Here is a 19047-nt window from a genome sequence, read left to right on the forward strand (position 1 = left end):
ATTTATTTTTAATAAAAATGAAGGAAATAATCAAAAAGTTGAAAATAAAGTATCGGGTAAAGTTAGGGTAGGTGTAGGGAGTGCTTTCTTGTTCCAATAAGGTGGCATCCATTTAATCATTTGAATTAAAATGATAATTTACACTCAATACATTATTATTGCATACTGTTTTATAATGTACTACCACACTGAGGTGCAGATAATTGACACTATTTGCATTAAGCAGCATAAATAGCAGAAAATCCTGCCATTTTCATAGTGTAAATAGAATCCATTGCTATTTGCACTTAGTGTAAATTCTGTGGATGTTAAAGGTTCTTCATGGGACCATCAATGCCAAGAATCTTTATTTTTCAGTGCAGCTTTTGGCGAATCAGGCTTGATGCAGGTGTGTATGGATAGATTGTCAGTGAGGGTGTTGATGTTGGCAGGTGTGTTTCCTCGCAGCGGTTCCCTTCACATCTCAGTGAGGTGATCTAGGAAGTCCGGAGCTGCTGAACACGGCTCTTCAATTACACCTTCAACAGCTTCCATCACTCTTCCTTCATGTTTGGTTCTGTCATGCAGTGCTGTGCTGAAACTTCTCAGTCCTACTAAACCTCTGCCTGCCCCCATCCATCAATCCTTCTATCCATCCATCCATTGAGGAGAGATTCCCCATGCTTCAGACCCGTGACTGACATCTGCTGCTTTTCTGATGCATCTCACGCCACTAATATTTGACATGTGTTTGGCATTTTGCTTTGGCATATTTCATGACTTTTTAATCCTATGCGAGCAGTCAGCATGCATAAACATATTTACACACGTCTAATATTGTGCAAAAATGAATGTGCTAATTTGAATGGCCAAATAGTGTCTCTGGCTCAATGAAAAAAACATTCAAACATTGTCTTGAATACGCATATTCACATGTTACCGATATCTACATGTTGATAATATCTGAATTAAAATTCATTTGAATGTTTTTTGGGGGACAAACAGTAAATATGTCAGGGTGATACAACTGTCCTTATATAATAATGAAGAAAAAACAAACGATTGAAATCCTTCAAAAGAAAAGTAGTATGGCATAATTTTAAAGTAAATCATAATTTATTTTTATTATTTTTGTCATAATTTTAAAATAAATCTAAAAACATTTTTTTAAATATTGGAAAAATGTTTGGAAAGGCATGTGGTTCGACTAATAAAGTAATAAAGTTAGTTTGTCATTTTTATGGTATGGCAAAGTTGATGATTAACTTAATTATATTTAGTAAATAATTGATAATATTAAAAAAAAAAATGAAATAAATTTTTTTATTTGAAAATATATTTACAAACCTTTTTGGGAATAATTAAAATGTATACAGGAAAACATGATGTTGCTGTTTTTCTTGGTTACACCAAATGACATTGTTTGAGTCATTAAATATAATTATTTATTTAAAAATCTAAATCCTATGAAACCAGCATGAACTTAAAAATACATTTCTAAGAACATGGCACATTTGTTTTAAAATAGATGTTGACATTTATTTATTGGTTTATTTTTCTTGACAAAATTTATCTTTGAACCTGAAATTTTAATTAATCACTATTTCACTTTTTTAATATATATATATATAAGTTGTTTTAAAGCAATATCAAACTCACAATTTTGCTGTTTTCGGGACTCATGCGTAAAGGGATAGTTCACCCGAAAAGAAAACGTTTCGATTGCATGGACTTTCAATAGATGTTTCATCAAAATTTTTGTTTCGAAGATTAACCAAAGTCTTGTGGGCTTGGAACGAAATGAGGGTGAATAAATGATGACAGATTTCTATTTTTGGATGAACTATCTATTTAAAATCAAATCTCAGCTGTGCTGACATTCAGTACAACCGCCCTCTTGCTCTTGTGTGATGTTGGTTAAGTTTGGCTTAAATTTTATGTTTAGGTATCATTCATGCACCTCTTACAAATGCACAACGTAACTGCCATTAATCCACACTCTCTCGTGTCATCACTTTGAGCGATTCCTGTAGGCACCTGAAATGTGTTGCGCCAGCAAGACGCAAGTTGTAATCACTTCCATGATTTGTTCTGCGCTTGTAAGACAGATTCACAGACATTAACATGATATACTAAAGCCATGTCATCATTTGCTTGTGTGTGATTTACGATGGCTCGCTATCTGAGCCTCTAAGCCGGACTGGTGTAGCTCAGCAGCTTTGAAATCCATAAAGACGGTGAATCATCTAGATACACTCTGATCTGCTCAGTGCCAGCAAGTGTTCAGGGAGATTTGACTTATCAAATGAAGTTTGAAACTGACACCCTCTGTAGGGTTTGGAACCAAGATCTGGCTCTTATTCAGAGATGTTTTATTTATTTATATTTTTTAAATAAAAAGTTAACTTTAACGGTTCTTGAACATACATTCTTCCACCAGTTTGGACAGATAATGTACACTACTCTGACTGTATTATTAGGGTTTCCAAACAATGCAGCCAGGGTAGTCTGATTCAAAAACCAATGACTCTTTTTAGTGAATTGGTGAAAAGAATCAGTCTTGAACAGTGTTGAAGAAAGTTACTTTTAAAAGTAATGCATTAAAATATTGCGTTACTCCCTAAAAAGTAACTAATTGCATTACTTTTTATGAAGAATAATGCATTATGTTACTTTTGCGTTACTTTTTCTTATCTGGGTTAAGCTCATTTTTCTCTCTTCAGCAATAAAAACTGAATCTGTATTTGTGCAAGTGAGATGAGTAAATGCATGCTCACATTTATTTTAGAATTACAGTAATCACCATGTTTACACAGCGCACACAACGCCACTGCACTTGTTCTGATTTCTCTCAACTGGCATTACTTATTTGAAAAACTAACTCCGATGATTTCTTGTAAATTAAAAGGTAATGCATTACTTGACAACACTGGTTACTTTACTAGTTACTTGAAAAAGTAATCTGGTTGCGTAACTCACGTTACTTGTAATGCGCTACCCCAAACACTGGTTACTTTACTAGTTACTTGGAAAAAGTAATCTGGTTGCGTAACTCACGTTACTTGTAATGCGCTACCCCAAACACTGGTTACTTTACTAGTTACTTGGAAAAAGTAATCTGGTTGCGTAACTCACGTTACTTGTAATGCGCTACCCACAACACTGGTCACTTTACTAGTATGTTGAAAAAGTAATCTGTTTGCGTAACTCGTTACTTGTAATGTGCTACCCCCAACACTGATTTAGAAGTTCTTTTAGTTTGAATCAGTCTGAATCAGTGATTGTGTTATGTGTACTTCAAGCCTGTGGGACTTAAATTCAATAAGCAAAATTCTGACTAGTTGTTCTGTATGTATTTAAATATGCAGATTTAGTTTTGTTGTAATAAGATTTAGTACAAAAAAGATCAAAAAGAGTACCAAAACTAAAAAAAAAAAACTACTACCAAAAAGTAGTATCAGTTGTGTCAGACATAATTCTTAAGTATATAGTTTGGACCAAATATTGTTGTAAATTCTGTTCATGGAACCGTTAAGTGAAGTCTGTACCAGAATTGTTAAATTTATTACAATTTTCATCCATAACTAGCAGTGTTTGCGATTGTCGAAGTTATCAACCATGCACTAAATTGCATTTTTTATTTTTTGTCCTTTTAAGTTTTTTTCCAATGTCTAAAACACCAGCGAGACCTCTTGTATTCAGCTGGGGCTGTGATAATGCTGCAAGGATTATTGCAGAAATACTTTATGTAATGTATTTGGTTATGCAATATGAGGAGGCATGCTAAACCCCTCTTGCATTCGGCACCAAGTAATTTCCCCTTTGGGGGGTGAAGTAGCAATAACTTGGTTATGAAATGTGTTTTCTAATTAATGAAAGTGTGCATAGTGATACCACAAACCCCCTACTGTGTTCCACCCACTACTGTTATTTTGGCACCTGTAAACAAACAAACAAACACATAAACAAATTTGCAGGCTGCATATATGGGCTGTTAAATATAGCAGCTTATTAATAATAATTTATGTATTAATTATTTGATTCTTTTCAAGTTGTTGTGCTTTTTTATTCAACCCCTCTAGGTTTCAATGCTCTTTTTTGGGATGCTTTTCTCCTTACCGTTCTCTGTCGTTCCACATTCTATTTTTTTAAATATCATTTTTGTACGCTTTTACAGTTTAATGGCATCTTTTGAAGACAGTAGACACAAGAAATCTGTCATTATTTACTCTCCGTCATATTGTTCCAAACCTCTGTGAGGTTCTTTCTTTATAAAAGAAGATATTTTGAAGAACATTTTAACCGTTTTTGTCCACACAATTAAAGTAATTGGGGTCCAAATTAACGTTGGACCTCTTTGACTTTTTTAAAATGAAAATGTTTTCTTTTGTGTTTCCCAGAACAAAGAAATGCATACAAGTTTGGAATGAAATGAAGGAAAGTAAATGATGATAGTGTGTTCATTTTGGGTGAACTATCTCTCAACAAACTGTAGGAATAGAGGGATGAGACACAAATACAGGATTTCTCTGATCATAGGTATATTTATTTTTCTTTTTGAGCTTTGCATGCCCTACCTCCATGTTTCTGTGTAGAAAAACATTCACTTTTAGATGAATCTTATTTGATTTGTGGCTAACATTAGCTTTAGCAATAAGATGGTTTGCATTTGAAGTTATGTTTTGGTCTCAACAGACCGTGCAGTCGTCCTCCAGGTTGTTGATTCACTCACATGCCTGTGGGCAAACTCCAGCTGAGATGTGATTTATGAAGTATGTTTTTATATGCAAAGTTTCTCCCATTTCTGTCCTGATGTTGCCTACATTTTGTTGCCTACATTTTGGAAATTTTTTGAACATTTAGATTTGTTGGGTTAGTCAATCTGGTGAAATTCAAATGTGTTCCACTTTTTTTTTTCAGTTTGCCCATGATGGACCTCACAGTGTTCTGAGGTTTATTCAAAGCATTAGACAATAATATAATAGCAAGCTGAGACTGTGTGTGTGTGTGTGTGTGTGTGTGTGTGTGTGTGTGTGTTACAATTCACGCCATGTAATTGTTCCTTAGGCCCTGTTCAATGTGACAGGCAAACATCAGTATAAAAGGCCCCTAAAGTAGTGTAGAACAGATGTCTGTCTACCCCTGGTGGGAAAACGAGTGGAATATTTCTCTCTCTCTCTCTCTCTCTCTCTCTCTCTCTCTCTGTTTCTCTCACACACATACTTGCTCTTTCTCACCCATAAACACCCACCAGCAGACTTGCAGACTAGCTAAGAAAAAAGCGTAGTCAAAGGCGAAACTCATGACCTTGGTTAATATGTGTGTAATGTCACAAACTACATTGAATTCTTCCCGGATGGCTGTGTTCTCCAGAGAAGAATTCATCTTTATGGGTGACCTGTGGATGAACAATGACATTCACAGCAAGGTAGAAGTCCCCCTTGCCATTGTTGTCAGGAAATACCCTGAAGGATTGGTTATTTCCCATATGAACAGAATAATCTCTAAAATCCCCGGATTTCAGATTGCAAACAGCGATGGGGAACGTCTGGTACCATATTGAGATTATCCTCCTTGTGATTCCTCGGAAGCCAATTTGACCTTGCATAAACCCTGAACATGAGCACCTGTAACCCTTAACCCATAATCACAGGACCGTAGAAATCCTGTTTGGCTGCATTGCAATATGGTTTGGCAATACAAATGCTAAGGATACACGGTTCTCCTGGGAGATTGTGAAGGCAGCTGGAAAGATCATATGAACAGATCTACCAACCACAAGATTAACTGCCATGCTAACAAGATCTGCACCATCATTCAAGGTTCCAGTTACTCTGGTAACATCCTACGGTGATTACCTGGATAAAGCCTGCATTACACTTATTGCATTATACTTATACTGCATTATACTTATACCAGATTACACTTGCTTGTAGGTTAGATGAAGATTTCTCATCATCAGAACCAAGCCTTAAGCATCCTCCAGCATCTTCTTTATAGTCTTGTGTTGTATCATGATTTTGGTACAACTTAATATGAATACAAATGACTTTGTACTCATACTCTTCGAGGGTTTCCAGTTGCATCGTTCTGAACTCTTATGGCCCTGTCCCAGATGCCACACTTTATGTGGACTTGTGGTTATGTGGCCTTCACTTGAATCTTGTATGTGAAGTACATAGGGGTTCCACTTGTCATATGGGTCCCAACCTAACTTGATGCACACTCCATCCACACTTTATGAAGATGGCGCTGTTGCAGACTTTAGTGGACAACTATCCAACAGTCTATGTATGTAGCATAATTTCACCGAAGTGTGGACACGAAGGAGGACGATAAGTACTAAGGGCAGACTTAATGTAGTCAGCTGACAAGCTGGTAGATGGCAAGGACTCTTCTAGGTGTTTGTTGCAGGTAAGGTCTTTCCTAAAGGAAGTCTTCAAATGGTTGTTGAGTTCCTCTAATTCATGGGTGTCCAATCTTGCTTCTGGAGGGCCACTGTACTTCAGAGTTTAGCTCCAATCCAAATGAAACACACTTGAACCAATTAATCAAGATCTTCAAGAAGACCAACTTCTAGGCAAGTGTGTTGGGGCAGGTTGGAGCTGAACTCTGCAGGACATTAGCCCTCCAGGAGTAGGCTTGGACACCCCTGCCTTAACTGCTGTCTCTGGAGAGAGAACTGCTTCCTCAGTTTGAGAAGTTACGAAGAACATAGGTCCCAACCCCTTGTTAGCAGAATCAATTCTATTCAGAAAGGCCAGAAAATAGTGATGGGAATAAAAAGCAGAAACCACTCACTGGGATTCATGGAACTCATGTGTCTGTGTTGTTCTTTTGTAAGATTTTTGCTGAGACAATCAGGTGATAAACAGAGGTGCACAAGTGGTCTACATAGGTCTGACATGCCCTTATCCACCAGAAATATACCAACAGGGAATAAAGATGACAACTCCAGACAGTGGTCTGTAGGACAGGTGGAGTATCACAAAGCAGGCCGAGCATGCTTTTGTCAAACACATTCATGGTTGGTGGATTATACTCTATACTCTAAAACAGAGGTTCCATCACAACACTGCTCAGTTTGCATGTCTCCTTAATCAAACACACCTGATTCATCTCATCAACTCATTAGTAGAGACTCCATGGCTGCGTTCGAAGTCGCCCCCTATACCCTCAATCACTAGTCCCTACATTAGTCCACTGATATATTCCAGTTTGAAGGATTGAATGAAAACAAGTGAGCAAATTTGGACACTGAGTGCACTGGAAGGACTGCTGCTTTCAAATAGTTTGTGCTTGCTGTTAAATAATCATTTGAAATGTAGCAAACTGGCAGCACCAGTAGTAATGCAAAAAATGATTTTGATCTCTGTCAGGGAAACCAGCATGCATAAACCTTAATAAAACCATTTAATAGTCAGTTAAGAAATTTATACCTGTATGATATCATGCTGTACCCACATTGGACCAGCAGTTTGGAAAATGGATGAATGTATGATTCGGCTACACACGCCATCTTCTGGCGAGATGCAGAAATTCATTCGACACGACGCTCACAGTGCATTATGGGTGTTCTCTAGCAGTTGAGTGTACAGCGGTTGTACGCTTGTAATTACGGTGCATTATTTGATCAAATGAGTGCACTCGATAGTGTCCACTATGGTTTTGGACACCAGTGCGAATGGTTGTCTCCTCAAATAGTGCCCTATTTAAGGGTATTGCGGGTGATTTTTGGACACAGCCCATGACCTGAAATGGGTGTGTCAGACTAAGGACACATGCAAAATGTGCAGTTGCTAGTGTTTTGGAACCACCGCTCTAAAATCTAGATTGGTCATATGTACATAAGACGTAACAGGTGGAAAAAGGCTATATGTAAAAACTATATGTACTCTCTTTCTTTGCATTGTCCATCCTTTGGAAAGAAGAGAAACAGAGAGGGAGGCTAATAGGAATTCTCAGGTTGGTTCATTAGCATGCAGTAGATGCTGAGATAATAAGCCAGCTGCAGTGCCTGCATAGATTGAGGTGGTACAGTAGGGCCGTACTAAAATGAAGCGCCCCTCCAGAGGGAACTGTCAAGGGCCCCAACAATGACTGCAACAGTAATTACTTCCACCCAAGCTGTCCCTCCATCCCTCCCTCTGTTGAGGACTGGGAATTTTTGACGATTTGATGACGATAAACAACCGGGAAGGAAAATGACATTCAGTTGCATCTTTCACAGCCATTCTGACAGTCTGACAGTTGTGGCTGCCATTTTTACCTACACCAGCATCTTTTATTTATCAGTGATGTATTCTAACTTGTAAGGCTATATGCTCTCTCATGTTGTATTAATTTTGTAGCTGATCTGAGCAGATTTCGAATTGCAGGTTATTTATTTACACCTCTTGCCTGACTGAGTATTTAGTAATGCTGATGGTGCAATGGAATGGATTTTGAAAAATGTCTAGTTAGCTTACTGAAAGTGATTCTGTTGTTGTATGAAATATTGATTTTACAGAGTATCCATCCATCTAGCCATCTGTCTGCTGGTACATTCTGCTGTCTGTCCTGGCAAACCATCCATCCATGCACTTCCTTTGGGAATATTGTCTCTCTGATCACTGTCTGCATGTGGCGTGACTTGTGGCCGAGAGAAAGTAAACCAAAATCATACGAACACAATCAGTAATAAGGGACTTAAAAGGAACCTTTTGTAACTAATACTGTCAATGTATCATCATGGTAGGGTTTATGAATATGAAAAGGATTCAGCTAGAGCTTCCCGCTAACAATGCTTAAGGTTATAGGTTCGATTCCCAAAATTCCAATTGTAGGTTGAGATGGTTTAAAGGGATAGTTCACCCAAAAATCCTAGGTGTATATGACTTTCTTCTTTCAGACGAATATGATCAGAGTTATATTAAAAATGTCCTGGCTCTTCCAAGATTTATAATGACAGTGAATGGGCATTGAGATTTTGAAGTCCAAAAAAGTGCATCCATCCATTATAAAAGTGCTCCACATGGCTCCAGGGGTTAATAAAGGCCTTCTGAAGTTTATCAATGCATTTGTGTAAAAAAAAAATCCATATTTAAAACTTTATAAACTGCAATCTCTAGCTTCCGCTAATTGTTGTACACACATTCGCAAGAGAGTGGCGTTCCAGCGGATGACGTAGGTGTAGTGTAAGCTCCGGTGAAAATATGCTATTCTCGCCAGAACCAAGTTTTGTTTACAGTTAAGGAAGACCAGTCTCCTCTTGGCTTAAAGCAAAATCCTCTGACATTTTTCATTACGAATTCTTCTTTTTGTACTTCTGATTCATGACCGGTGTTTTGATTTGCTCTCTCCTCTGCGCTTCTGCGTTCGTCACTTCTTACCGCCCTGACAGTTAGCGGAAGGTAGAGATTACATTTTGTAAAGTTTTAAATATGGATATTTTTCTTACACAAACGCATCGATTCACTTCAGAAGGCCTTTATTAACCCCCTGGAGCCGTATGAAGCACTTTTTATGATAGATGGTCACACTTTTAAAAAAAATCAACCGCCATTCACTGCCATTATAAAGCTTGGAAGCGCCAGGACATTTTTAATACAACTCTGATTTGTCTGAAAGAAGAAAGTCTTATACCCCTAGGAAGGCTTGAGGGCGAGTAAGTCATGGGGTAATTTTCATTTTTGGGTAAACTATCCCTTTAAGGTTATTGTTTTGAATCCCAAATTGGTTTGAATTCCAAATGAGGGTTGAGATGGTTTAATTTTCACCAACGAAAACAGAATCTTTAAATACCAATTCCTTTGTGTCAGAGTTAAGCCTTGGACCAAGGATATTTCTCAATAGACAAACAATATTGACAGAATAATTTGGTTTAGGCCTTATCTTTATATGAAGAACTACCACTGCATTAATTATGCTGGTTAACAACATTTCCAGACAACGGAGCGGTCAGTGGATGACCTTCAGCACGAATGCTTCAGAAAGTGTGGCTTACCTTTGAAGGAGAGACTGCGATGAGGTGGGGCGAGACCTCCTACGGCGCTGTCTGTTTTGAACACGTTCGACCACTCAGAGGTTGAAGGGATTTTTGACATGTGCTCTTTCTGCTCGGCAGGAGGTTATCACATAGCGTCCAGACTCGACCCAATTAAACCCACAAGCATGCAAATGCATGCACACACCCTCACGCCATTCCCCAGTCCACTCGTGGCCTTATGTGTTTCAAAGATGATAGTTTCTTCACAATTTCTGCCAATGTATGTTAATGACCTTCACTGCATAAAAGCGAAAAATAATCAAGGCACCATGAGCTTTCAAACCCTTAAATCAGCAACATTTTGGGGAAACTTGAATACTTCGCCTTGCTGAGATTTATCCGAGAAAAGTTATTCTTTTATGAGTTTGCCTGTGTTTTTTAATTCATTGGCTTCTATATCACCTTTTAATTAAAATCTCCTGTTAATTCATTTACAATGAGTTAGGAAAGACAGATTGTGACATTGTGCAAAACCAATATCCTTCCCCTTGTGGTTCTCGCAGTCTTAGAAATGAGTTTTCAATTAAAGAGGCGAGTTTGACTTCCTGTACCCCTCTTGATGTAGCGTCTCTTCATTCCAAGAAAGTCATCTAATTCTCACATGAAAGTTGCTGTTGAGAGCTCATTAAGGAAAGCACATCACCGCGGTATCCCATAAGCCCTTGTGATGGTGGTAAATAACTCACACAGAACAATGGAACAAAAACACCATTAAAGAAACAAATGAAGTTGAAGAATAAATTGGGAAGTTCGGAGCGCTTGATTAATTTCACCGCACCATATGTGCACGCTGATATCGGGGCTCTATTGAGCTCTGAGATCGAGCTTTCCTTGCTTAGCCATTCTAACCCCTCAGGCACTTGGCAACAATAATCGGTACGCATCGACTCGTTATTCAGATTTAAGTTGACCTCGTGAATTGTAATGGAATTTGAGCTTGTAATTACCTTGTTTATGTGTGGTGAATATGTATGAATGTCCACGGAGTAGAAGGGCTCGAGGGCAAGAGCACATTGACAAGCACCAAAAATAGTCCAGGTTTGGGAAAATTTTAATTAAAGCTGACATGAAACGTGGTTGTTTTCCTAAGACTTCTGAAGGAACTCATCTAGAATTCACCTGGGATGCAGCAGAAACTACAAGATGGTTTTTTTTTTTTTCAGCTATGGGCTCTTTTGGTCCTGAGGTCTGTCAGAGAATCGTGTAAAACACACTTCACACTCTCACTAGTTCATGTAATTTGTCTGCTAATGCTGTAAAACAGTGTATATACATGCATGAGAGGAGAAATATGTATTTTTTCCCCCTCTGAAATGTGTTGAGCATTTACACCTCAGTGCCATTGTTTCATTTTGTAGTGGAAACGACATTTTTTTGAACAAAAAGTCTGGTTCCTTTGTCTTGGCTGATTTCAGAGCTAGCATAGATTCTAAATACACGCAATTATTTTAATCATTTTGTATAATTTAACAAAATAACAGCTTGATTGTGAATTATTGTTTTTCTTTGTTCAAACATCAGATTTCTCAATTCTGCTCAAGCTTTTAACTCAAACTGTTGTATCCACGGTACAACATTTTTTTAAATAGTGGCAAAATTGTTTGTTCTGGTGGAAATGACACCAAATTGGTGAGACAGTCATGATTTTTGAGAATAAATAAATATCTTCAGTAAGTATTTATTGGTAAATAAAATTATTTTTGAAGCTTGAATTTGAGAGAAGAAAAAATAATATATACGGTACATACACATACGTTATACTATACATAATATACTGTACATACATAATATACTTTACTATACATAGTATACTATACGCATACTATAAATAATATAAAATTAGAAAAGCAGCTAAAATAAGTGGATATAGTATCAAATATTTTAAAATGTATATTTATATTAAGTTACTTGACAATCAGTCATATAACAAAAAGAAAAAAAGTTGTAATCTATTATTTTTTAATAAAAATCAACCTACCAACTTGATAAAAAGCCAATATTTTAGCTTCTAGACATAGAGAAAATGTCCCAATATTTCTCTTTTATTTTCCACTTTTTTTTAAAATTTATTTTTAAATTTGGCTTGCGCTTGTAAGCATCAAATGGATTTTGCTCTAAAAAATTTATTGGCAGCCCAAGTAGCTAAATGTAATTGCTTGCATTAACTTGTCAGCATTTGATAGCACTGGGCCCGTCGTGCCAAAGCTGGTGTTTTAAACACATTCTGTTCAACTGGACATCGAGTATCAAGCCAGGAAATCAATTTAACAGTGTTTGCATGAGGTATCAAAAATAAGATTCATTATCGATGCATGAAAGAATCAAACGTTTGACAAACTGAAAAAAAGGCCGAAAAAGTCATAAGCTGCATCCATATAACCTTTCGTGAAACTCTGTCCGATTAGCTGAAATGTCAGTGTTGAGTCAGTAATGAGGTGCTTAACAGGAACAGAAAGCTGAGAACGTGTGAAAGCAGGGATGAAGTGATCGAAACATTCAGCAGTGAGATCCACAGACGTTTACTTACAAGGATTTTGTAGTTCTCAATGGTTCAACTTCGCAAATGGTTTTCAGAAACCATAAGAATTCTTCAGTGTCTCAGAAATGTGTATTCAGAATGGAGCTTTTCAAAGGAGCAGTTGTTATGAAATGTATAGGCCTATTATATAATGGATAGTTCTGACTCGTACAAAGCCATTGTGTAACACACACTTTATATTAATTCACCAAGTTGCTACGTTGCTCAGCAACCATAAATGTTTAGTTAAAAGAGTCATCCTTGGCAGAAATATTGTGAATTTTGAATTTAATAGTTTGGTTTCATAGTCCCAAGTCCCAGAATAGTTTTATGGTTCCTTATGGAATTTTTAGGACTAATCCATTTCGCCAAGCACTTACACTTGCATTCTTGTTGTAACTGGAGTCTTAATAACATTTTAAGTACACAAGCATCATATTGCTGTTGCCACAGTTTATAAAAGCAAAGAAGCATAAGTGTGTTACAGTGATTTTTGACCAGATGTGACGCAGTAAGATTCCAGCAACAAGCAATTGACAAAAAAGTCTGTTAACACCAGACGTGACAGAGCTACAAGACACAACAAAATCAATCACAAATCATGGCAAGTCAGAAGAGTGTGTGGGCGAAGCTCTTATGTGCACACATAATCAATGCCAAAAAAAAAAAATTACAATCTGATACAATCTTTGTCATGGAACACACTTTTCTCACAGTTTGAATGTTCTTGTTCCCTTTAAGTTCTTTTCAAAATTTGAGGTAAATTATCCATAGTCGCTTTCATTATGGCTATTAAAGTCATGCAATAATTATATCTGAACTCAGATTAAACTATTTTAAACTATTTTAAAAATACCTAAGGGATAATGATGGAAGCTTTTTTCCACCATGGGATAAAATAAATAAAGTAAGTGCGACTTTTTATCTTACAATTCTGCATTTTTTTTCTCAGTATTGCAAGATATGTTGTTTGTTTCTCACAATTGCGAGAAAAACGTCAGAATAGTGTGATTTAAAAAGTCGCAATTACATGTTTTATTTTTTATTCTGTGGTGGAAAAAAAGACAATTGTGAGATATAAACTCAGAATTGCAAGGTATAAAATGTAAGAATCAAAATCAATTCATTAAAATACCGATATATATATATAAAACTAGGAGTTTAAAATTTACTTGTACACAGTTTGGTACACATGCGTACAGAACTGAAAGACTTGAAAGACTATATATAAGTGCATCTCAAAAAATTAGAATATCGTGAAAAAGTTTCATTCATTACATGTAAAGTAAAACATTTCAAAAGTTTTTTTGTTTTAATTTTGATGATTAGAGCTTACAGCTCATGAAAGCCCAAAATCCAGTATCTCAAAATATTAGAATATTTCCTAAAATCAAACAAAAAAAGGATTTGCAAAACAGAAAAGTTCAAGTTGTTTAAAAGTATGTTCATTTATGCACTCAGTACTTGGTCGGGGCTCCTTTAGCACAAACTCCAGCATCAGTGAGGTGTGGCATGGAAGCGATCAGCCTGTGGCTCTTAGTGATGGGAAGTTCGGATCATTTTACCGACTCGGACCTTTGAGTCTCGTTCAGCAAAATGAACGAATCTTTTTTCGAGTCATTTCGTTCATTTTAACAAAATATAATTAAAATGTTACGTGTTACTTCCCTAACACGTCTACTACTTACGCAAACGTTGATCACACTACAAACAATACAAAACTGCTATAAGAAACAGAAAAGATTAATTCATTGTTTACCTGGGTCTTCAGTCTATGATTAGCTCACCACCTCTTATCTGACAAATCTTCGGGTTTGGGTTTATGGGTCTGTCACGTGATGAACGACCGACTCGAAAAACCCGAAGACTCGAGATGAACTATAGTAGTAGCAGTAGTAGTATTAGTATTATCATTATTATAATTATTATTTACTCTTACAGTTAGGTGATGCGTTTCTGGTCTCAAATTGTAGCTTTTTACTTCTTACAGTTTATAAATGTGTGAATTTCTGTCATGATGGTTCTTTTCCATAACACTGAATGTTGTAACAACGGTAATAAAGAGTTGGTTATTATTATTAAGTCTCTTTCCGGCTCAGACTGCATTGGTTAAACTTATGGGGCTGTCACGTGATGAACAAACGACTCGGAAAACCCAAAGACTCGAAACAGGTGAACTACTTGACTAATTCCAGTAACAGAACCTATAGGATGTTGCGCATGCGCGACCGAACAAATCACTCCCCGAGACGACTCGTTCTTACCGAGTCACATTAAAGATTCGTTCAAAATGAACGAATCGTTCAAGAACGACCCAACACTATTGGTGACTCTTGATGCACTGACTCCAGCTTCAGTCCACTCCTTGTGAAGCTCTCCCAAGTGTTTGAATCGGCTTTGCTTGACAGTATTCTCAAGCTTGCGGTCATCCCTGTTGCTTGTGCACCTTTTCCTACCAAGTTTCTTCCTTCCAGTCAACTTTGCATTTAATTTGCTTTGATACAGCACTCTGTGAACAGCCACCCCTTTCAGTAAAGACCTTCTGTGACTTACCCTCTTTGTGGAGGGTGTCAAAGATTGTCTTCTGGACCATTGCAAAGTCAGCAGTCTTCCCCATTATTGTGGTTTCAAAGAACAAGAGATACCCGGAATTTATTCTGTTGGGATGGTCATTTAATGAAACTCAAATGTAAATATTAGAATATTTTGAGATACTGGATTTTTGACTTTCATGAGCTGTAAGCTCTAATCATCAAAATTAAGTTTTTTTTAAAATGTTTTACTTTACATGTAATGAATGTAGAATATATGAAAGTTTCACTTTTTGAAATGTTACAAAAAAATGTAACTTTTTTTATGATATTCTAATTTTTTGAGATGCACCTGTATATATTCAAAAATTAATAAAATTCAAATTGATTGAAATAATAACACTCAAAATATTAATAAAAATCACTAATATTTGTAAACCTTATTTCAGAGTAAAAACAAAAAGTCTGTAATAAAAAAAAGTGTAAACAAATCCAATATCTGTTGGAATCTGCACCAGAATGTTTCTGCCTCATAAAAGAAACCAAAAAAATACCACAAACATTTTCCATTTGCCCCTGAAGCCAGCAGAGACGTGTAATAGTCTTTCAGGGCGTGTAGGGCTGTTTGGCCACTGCGGCGCGCCACATACACTCGTGTAGGATAAATGAGGCTGTGAGAGACTCAAGCTGTGGGAGATGGTATCTCAGTCCATCGATCCAGCCGAGAAGACGGCGCGGCTCCCACACGCGCACACACACACACACACACGGACAGCAGGCCTCCCTGCCTCCTCTCCACCTGGTTTCCTCGCTGCTCTGCAGAGTTTAAAGATCGCTCGATCCTCTGATAGCTTTATCTCCAGCAGAGAGGGAGGGCTTACCACGAGTGGAAAACGGATGAGCGGAATGAAAGGGTGGATAAATAAAAGTTTCCGTCTGGATTTTACCACTTTCGCAGTGGGGGAGCCGATCTGACGGGCTGCGCTCTCTTATCATTCCTATTCGGTGAAGATAGCTAGAATATTAAACCATTGAGTTCTATGTATATTTCCATATTTATACATTTGTTTATCTCATACCGCAAGGGAGCTGTGTGGTGCGAAATAAAACCAAATCGTCTTCTTCTAGAAATGTCCTTCCGAACCCCAGCGGCAGTGTTTTTACTCCAGACAGATGTGTGCAGTGGATCTGCTCTCTGACAGCTTCAAAAGCAGGAGATGTGCTTTGAGTCTGGAAGTTTAAGCCACGGGAAGCACACAGTCTCCTCCGTCAGCAACAACACAACAAAGTGCATTCATGAAGCCGCGGAGGAGTGTGTGCATCGCAATCACATCCGCATTCACTGAACACATTCCACGTGATGTTCAGGACGCCACATGTGATAAATCCCAAATATATGCAAGAGTATGCAACTCGCATGATGAGATGGAGTGTTATCAGTGGCCTAATAAAAGCGGTTTTATTCTATGTAAGGGTGGTCCCACTCATGGTGGTGGCCATTTTGTGATCACATGATCTGCCTAATTTTTCTCGCTTTATCTCACTAACCCCCAAATATCAGAAAGTTTCAGAATAAATTATTTCAGAACAGATGTTTTTGACAAGGCAAAGTTAGTTTAGGTTGTAAAATGTCATGTGGTGCGACTTCCTTAAAACTTAATGATTTTATTTGTTTAAGTTATAACATTTGTATAAAATTACTCTTTAACTTAAAAAATATATTTAGAAATGTTTTTGATATATTACTAAAAAAATTTAACTAAAAATAAAATGACAACTGAAAATATATTAAAAGCTAATTCAAAATATTAATAAAAACTATAATAGCATATAAATACTAAAACAACATTGACACTCTTATTTGTCAGTGCCAAATGTTCACTTGATATTGTTTTTTTTTTTATATTACTGTGTCACAAATATTAATAATATCCATCAAATATGGTTACTGTATTTAATGATGTGTAGAATTCTTCGCTGGGCCTGATGGAGGAATCTGTGGTTGTTGCGTAACATTATGGCATTAATGCAGGGCTGTACGTTAACTTTTTTTTGCACATAGCACTGGTGCTACAGAGGTTGAAAGTTTTGTAGCACAGGCCAAACAGTTGTAGCACACGTATAAAACGTAGGTTATCATGTCTGAAAACAAACACAAGTAATGGAGTTCATCACTTAAACAGGCATTGATGTTCCATACAGAGCACAAAAAATACAAACCATCACAAAAATGGTTTTTAGACAACGTTTTTTCTTAATTTGATAAAAATGGAAGAGTGCAGAAACATAACACCTCTTACACCTCAACAAAATATAAAATTAAAAAAATGGCAGACATTTAGGCCAAAGGGCATGGGCAAAGATAAAAATCATTGTCATTATTTTATCTTTGAGTTTCTTTTTTCTGCTGAACATAAATGTTTTTTTTTTTTTTTTTAAGAATGTGGGTAAGCAAACAGTTGGTCCCCAGTTACTTCCATATTATTTTTTCCTACTATCAAAGTCAATTATGATGACCAGCTACTGTTTGGTTACCCACATTCTTCAAAATATCTTCTTTTGTGTTCCGCACAAGAAAGAAATTAATACAGGTTTGGGACAACATGTGAGTGAGTAAATAATGACGGAAATTAAATTTTTGGGTGAACTATTCCTTTAATAACAGTCGGCAGCATGTTTAGTACTGTCGCTTTAAGAGCTACACGCATCCGTTTCTCTCTCAACTGTTTACTTTCATTTTAGACCACAGTCTATGTTTTAGACATAATCAACTGTGTTTATATGTAAACCTTGTGTGTTTTTGACAGTATTAGACGCAAAATTAATCAGACGCGAAAGACAACTTAGTCCAGTAATTAGGCGCTGTTTGACAGGCTTTAGTGCACGTGCTTCAGATGTACGCGCTGAGAAAAAGCGCATGTCAGAACAGCACGCGAATGAAATGTTTAACCGGCAAGGCTTTAAAGCACATGCAAATAATGTATTTTTGTGATTGCGCATAGGTGCAGTGTCCTGTGAGTATAACTCAACATTTGAAGTGAATGTAGGTGGCATTGTACAGTATATTATACAGACCGAGGCGCCAGAAATGCAGCTGATAATATGAGCTGTAGCACGATACTATACTATTTCTAGAAAAAGCAGATCGTGGAGACATTTTAATCGTCTACGAACAAAAATTCAGTCATATCGCACACCCCTAGTATAATCAATCTCTCACACACACAAACAAGCACAACGAAATCACTTCACACTATTAAGCGGCTTTGTTATGAACATGCAAAACCGTATCGCACGCGTGCTAAAGTGGTAAATTTATTCATCGCACAGACCAGTTTTTTCGTAGCACGTGTGACATATATGTCGCACTGTACAGCCCTGATTAACGACAAGATAATAATGGAAGAGACACAGCATGGGCAAACCACTGCAGTCACCACCGTTACACAAGCATGTCGACCGGTCCAAAAGAGCCTCTGGGGCTGTTGGCGCTAATCTGTTCAGCAGCAAACATCTGCTGCTGGCCTGGACCAGGAGTCCCTGATCACACCCGCAGAGGCACACGACACACGCCATATCCATGCACGCGCAAATTCTGTGTATTTACTCACACACAATGAGAGGTTAAAGCTCATCTGTGAGTATGAACCAGCTTATGGACCGACCTTATGGACCTGGAGGAAGGCGAGGAACATTATGGGAAAGCCCCTTTCCAGCCTCACAGGCCGTGTAGAGAGGAACAAAATAATGCTCGCAGATCATGTGGAGAAAGAAACCTGATGGCTGCAAGCACCTCGTGAGACTGTGAACCCTGTTATTGATTCCTCACAACCCTCGTGTAACGCCACACTTCCATTGTCTTCTTCCAAAGAGCCATTTTGATAGAGAAATTGCCTGTTTGTTTACATTAGCATGCACATTAGCGTGAGCATTAGCTGGAGCAGTCTGGAAAAAAAAAAATATATATATATATATATATATATATATATATT

General features: G+C 37.3%; 1 protein-coding gene and 1 long non-coding RNA gene across 5 annotated transcripts in view; both read left to right on the top strand.

Annotated features, from left to right (window-relative positions):
• Positions 1-19047, top strand: part of LOC107707552 (serine/threonine-protein kinase BRSK2-like) — a 228694-nt gene that overhangs the window by 105779 nt on the left and 103868 nt on the right. The window lies entirely within an intron of this gene.
• The window catches only part of LOC107707554 (uncharacterized), a 14531-nt gene continuing 5039 nt past the window's right edge, over positions 9556-19047 (top strand). Inside the window, exon 1 of the long non-coding RNA XR_001636268.1 lies at positions 9556-9672. This is a non-coding gene — a long non-coding RNA (uncharacterized LOC107707554). The remainder of the gene's footprint in view (positions 9673-19047) is intronic.

Source organism: Sinocyclocheilus rhinocerous, unplaced genomic scaffold (assembly GCF_001515625.1).
Source record: "Sinocyclocheilus rhinocerous isolate Xijiao unplaced genomic scaffold, SAMN03320098_v1.1 scaffold1376, whole genome shotgun sequence".
NCBI lineage: Eukaryota > Metazoa > Chordata > Actinopteri > Cypriniformes > Cyprinidae > Sinocyclocheilus > Sinocyclocheilus rhinocerous.